Source organism: Malurus melanocephalus, unplaced genomic scaffold (assembly GCF_030028575.1).
Source record: "Malurus melanocephalus ecotype Western Australia unplaced genomic scaffold, MMel_1.1 scaffold_164, whole genome shotgun sequence".
Classification (NCBI taxonomy): Eukaryota; Metazoa; Chordata; class Aves; order Passeriformes; family Maluridae; genus Malurus; species Malurus melanocephalus.
Window position 1 is genome coordinate 1418613 of NW_026623396.1, and position 5808 is coordinate 1424420.

Genomic DNA, 5808 nt, shown 5'->3' on the forward strand with positions numbered 1-5808 from the left:
AACAAACAAGTAAAAAAACTATCTTTAGTTAAGAAGTGTCTCTAAGTTTTGTTTAGTTACAATAATACTTTGTAAGAATGAGGGGGATGGGTTTTGTTGGGGAATTTTGGTGAGGTTTTTTGGGGGGTTTTTTTTTTTTTTTTTTTTTTTTTTTTTTCAAAGTGAGCTCCATTTGTACTCTTTCTATCGAGCCCTTGAGTTCAGTGGTCCCCAGCAGCCGAGCTGCCCGGGTGCCATCTGGAGCAGGGTGGTGTCGAGCGGGAGGAAAGCGCAGGAGAGCGCCTTTCATTCAGCACACCGAGCTGATGGAGGTGTTGGGTTGCTTTTGTTGCAAAGCCAGGGCTTGCTGCTGGCAGCCGGAAACCTTCCTTCCTTTGAAACTCTAGAATGGCTTGAGCTGGGTGAGTCTGCCTTCGCCAGYTCTGTGGTGGGACTTCCACATTGCACCGTGTATTCTGTGCAATTAAGAGCTTTTTCAGTGCCCACAGCAGCTCACTACTCAATGAGGATCCAATTTTGTATTCCCCCTTACATCTCAGACTCCTGTCCCCTGCAGCYACGGTGTTGGACTTTAATGCATTTCCATCCATGCACTGTACTCTGACTCAATTTAAATCCTGATGCAGATCAAATAATCCCATATACAAGCAAACTGTGAATTTTCTCCCTCTTTTTTGCCTTTTAAAGGAGCTCAAAGAGAACACTGAGAGCATTGCAGTGACCTTGCTACTCTTTTATAAGAAATGGAAAATCAGGACAGGCTCTCTTGAGAAATATTTTGATGGGGAGAGGAGTGACTAATTTGTTGTTATTGTGTTTAAAGACCTTTTGCTGCATTTCTTTKGTTGGCTATTGGTTTATCTAGAGCTAGAAATTGGCAATGTGGGTATCTCTGGTCTGCAGAGCAATGCCACCCTCTGACTGACCAGCCAGAGGCTTGACCCGACTCTGTGAGCTCCAAAATGCGCCAGGCTGCTCACAATCTCTGCTGGGTGAAGTGATTAGAGCCACTCTGACAGGAGCTATGGGTGGGGTGGCTTTCACTGCTGCTGATTTGGACTGGCTGTGACTTCTCTGTGCACCACAGTGCTCTCTTTTGGTTTGTGCTGGTTTGGTTAAATGATCTCTTTCAGGTTGTGCTGGTTTGGTTAAATGATCTCTTTCAGGTTGTGCTGGTTTGGTGAAATGATCTCTTTCAGTGTGTGCTGGTTTGGTGAAATGATCTATTTTTCCTGGAGTTGTTGTGGAAAAAAAGCAGTGACTATTTCTTAGGATTCCCATTTGGATGATTTCACTGGTGACTTTGGCTGATCCATGTTTGGACAGGCTTTGATTCCAAAGGGATGTCTGCATTCATCCAGGGGAAAGGAGAGCAAAACCGGAGGAGTGGAGACYCTCAGGGAGTCCCTGCCGCTGGGAGATGGGGTGCTCCCTTTCCCAGGGTATGTCCCAGTAACCCCAGTGTCACCAGGYTGTCCTGCCGTTCCCAGGTGTCCTGTGCCAGCGCCCCTGGAGCGTGGCCTTGCCCGGCTGCCACGTGTGGCYGCAGCTTGTGCCGGAGCCTCTGGGATCCAAAGTCCTGTGTGCGCTCCCGGGGAGCAGCCATGGCCTGGGGAGGGCTTGGGGACAGTCCGGCTTGGGGACACTGAGGGGTGCGGGGGGCTGCAGCGAGCTGGGATGAGGTGCTGGGGTGATGCTTCTGCCCGGCTCCTGGGTAGGCAGGGCTGGGGACCAGCTCCGTGCCGATCTTACCCTGCCGCAAGGGGAATATTTGCAAGTGAATAAACTGCTCTCACTGTGGATAATGTTCAGATAGAAATACCTGGCAGGGGTCCGTCAGCCCTCCCTTTCCCCTTCCTTTTCCCTCTCCCTCCCCCTTTGCTCTCCCGATAATCGATGGGGTGTAAAGCCCTTCCTTTGGAAATGCAGAGTTAAGCCTTGCCCTGCTGCAGCTTGTGACCGAAACATTTACAGATCTTATCAGCAAGCTCTGAACTCTCCATAAGAGCGGGAGATTTCACTCAGCTGCCCGTCCGAGGCTGCTGGAGAGGTCCCGACTGGGCAGTGTGTGCTTGGCACRTTTTCCTTGGGCTGCCACAAAACACGGTGCCATTTCTGTGCCTCGTCCTGTGTGCATGGTCTTTTTGTGTCAAGCTACTTCSGTGTCTCTTCTTAGAAACTTTTCTGTGGCTTCCAAGTATAAACARTTTCTAAATTTCTTCACTGTGATGAAGCAAAAAGGGATGTAATCCAGTGAAGTGCTGCTTCTCCCAAGGGAAAGGCTTTCCTGTAACCAGTYTGCTGTCTTTTAAGAATCCCATTTCCAGTATTAACATTTCCTTATCAGTGGTTTTAAAGATCTTTAAAAGTAACTTGGGATGTTTGTTCAATCTTGGATTATGGTGTATTTATTTCTTAACCCCAGTATTAAGGCTAGATTTTATTTTATAAATGGAACATCTGACTTGTGTGTATGCACAGGATGAGGCAGAAGCGTTTAAAACATTTTCCAAAAATGTAAACAACTAGATTCTTTGGCTGTACTTTGGTATGAAGTATTCAATGAAAATGTTGATTTTCATCCCGGAGCTGTGCTGGCACGGTTACCTGTGCAGCTGTATTGTGGCCCTCACAGGGAGCTGATCTGGCTTCAGTAAAATTCCTGGGTTATCTCCCAGCTTATCAATTCAAACTGCAGCTGGCTGGACTCCGTGCCAGCACAACTGGAGGGGGTTGTGCAGAGGAGATAGGRCTGAATGGTGGGAGTACCTTAAACCTAGCTCTGCTGCTGCTGAAGAATTCTGGGTCATGAAATCAGGACCTTGATGTTTGCAAAGYAGTAACAACGTGCACAAAGCATGATTCACTGAAATGTTACTTTGTTTGGAGGGGCTGAAAAAAAAATGTAAAGGACTTGGAAGCGTTCTTAGATAGGTGTCCTTGGTCTCACTGGCTGCCATCACCGAAATACTGAGCTGAAATTGTTTTAAGTAGAAGTAAGAGGTGAACCTTGGTTCTTAACAGTGTCTGCCTAACTCTAAAACAGTTTCTTATGAATATTRTTTTGAAATTTTCTTCTGTTACCTCACTGTATGGTGTACTGATGGCATTTTTTTCAGTCTCAAAGCAATGATTCTAAGCTTCTGAGAACTACAAGTGTACAATTGCTATATTTATTTATGGTGATTTGCTCTCTGATTCATTGATCAGAATAYACACTTGTTTATGCAAAATGATAATTTTGTAGGCTAGTATGCTATAAGCCACTTTTAAGCTTCTGAACAACTGTCTGGAAAGTAAAAAGAGTAAAATCGGAGGTTGAAGGCTCTTGTTAAATTTTAAAATTTCTGCGGTACCAGGAAGATTGGGTGGTCAATTAGAAGATGTGATGACTGTTCAAAGGGTTGGAAAATATTTTTTGTGGTATTAAGGAAGCTTTTGGGTTTTGGTGTGGAGGTTTAGTTGTGGGTTTTTTTCTTATCTTTTGGGTCTTTTTTTTTTTTATCCTAACCTTCAAGGACAGAAGGGTTGAGACCCTGATCCTCTTCCAAAGGCTGGCAGTTGAAGCCTGGAGGCATCATGGTGGTTCAGGACAAGGAACTTTCTGTTCTGAAGGTCATACCRTGCTACCTCAGCCTGACTGACCATTTCCTGAAGAGCACAAGCAAGGCAGGCCTTGATCTTAGYTGTACCCATGCTTGTTCCTTTCCTTCTTCTTGCTCCAACTCTGCTAGGAAAAAATACGATAACTTAGAAATGTTGTGCTTTCTTAACTCATTGCTGGGTACCTTCTCTTAAAGCTTTTTGTCTTCAATTAATGGGGGGGGCTGTTCAATGTGCACAATACCTGACTTCAGATTTAACCAATACTGCAGCTTAAATTCTGATGTGAAATTATTTTTCTTCAAATTTTATATTAAGTTTCTGAAGTTATGTTTGTAGAATCTAGTAGATRTTGTCTCCTGATAGCTTCAACTCASTTCYTGGCTAGAGAATTCTAGACATRCATGAAAGCTTATGGTGATAACAAAGCAAAATGTCACTTTTACTTCCTGTTCCACTAAGGTTTTGAATCGAATATTTGAAGTGACACATTATTTGTTTGGCTCAGACGGTGTTTRTTTTCCTTTCAGATGGAGGTGAGCTGTAGCTTCCTTGGAGATGGATATAAATAACTTATTAAAAGATGAAGTAATGACAGTGTTGSCTACTGTCACTCTGTCAGATTCTATGATTAGTGATTAGATTACCTAGTAATGCAGGAGAGGAGGGTGCAATTGATCTCCCCTGGCACCAGAGCCTTGCCATTCCCTTCCTTCCCTGCCTGGTGGGGCAGCCCATGAGGCAGCAGGGGCTGGAAAAGAKCCAGGTACAGAAAGCTGTTGCATTTGGGCTGCTGGACAGGTGAGGAGCCACTGCCAGGCAGTTTGAGTGGTTTGGGTGCTCTCACTCCAGCATCAGGAGGTGCTCTGGCAGAAAGAGCTCGTCTGTGTGTCTTGCTGGTCACATCTGACCCAAGGGAGCTGGTGATTCACTGCTGAGGCCTCTCTATCTCTGTGACTGGTAAACTGGAACTTACGCAGGGKAGCTCCCTCTTCCATGGTAAAGCACCGTCTCACTTCCCGCATGTGGATTTATTAGGGTTCAAAGATGTGTGGGTGTGTGCTTAAGGAAGTTCCAGCTTCCTCATCCTCTTCTAAATTACAGCTTGTTGTGCCAGCACTGGGATCTTGGGCTGTCCCTGTTGGATGCTGCCTGTTCCTGAGTCCCTGGCAGTGCTGCCAGCTGGGGGAATTGTCTGCCACCCAGAGCATCCCTGTCCCCCCTGCCCAGTCAGCTTGGGGCTCCCCCATTTGCCCTCTGTGTGCTGCCTGTATCAGGCCACACACCTGGGCTAATACATAGAAAATAGTAGTAATGTATTCATTGCTTTATAAATACAATCACAACTCATATTTGTTCCCTCATAGAGTTTCACCCTGTCTTGTTTTTTTCTGTATTTATTCAGACTATATATATATATATATATATATATATATATATATATATATATATATATATGTATATATATATATATATATATATCTTAATGCTCTGCTGCATTATCTAAAGTGAAAACAGTCTTAGCTGAGGGATGTGGTTTGGCTTTAAATCTGGCTGACTTCATTGTGATTTCAGTGTTTGGGTAGTGGAATGACAAAAGAWCTTGAAATTACTGAAAACAAGCCTGCTGAGATGTGAAATATAATGATAAAAAAAAGAACTGGTATTATTCTCTTTACCCTAATTGTGTACCTTGTGATGATAAATGTCTGTTATGTTCTACTTAGTCTGTTTCATATCAGGTAATTGTGTGACAGAAATCAGGAATTTATCCTCAATGGAATTGACTAATGGATGCCATAATGCAGTTACACAAGCAGCCTGTCTGAAGCACCTCAATAGRAGGCTTCACCTTTTTTATCTATATGCCATCTCTAATAAAAATTGAACTTATGATTGTATAACTRCATCTGTTAATTGTTTSGTAACTCCTAAGAWKAAATAGATGTTCATACATACTTTGTAAGGCATAATAATTTCTGTAATACACTCAGCCTCCTAAAACAGAATTTATTAATGGCAAATATATTTATGTAGAAGTATGTATGTACGTACTTTCTAGGCAYATTGTAGTTGCCAATGATTGAATTCAGGTTTATTATGATTAGCAACACTCGGTKCCTACTCAGAACACACCTGGACATTAAAGAGATGCAGTACCTGCTTTAAGGTTTCCAGACTCCTTTGCTAGACTKGAAATCAGTG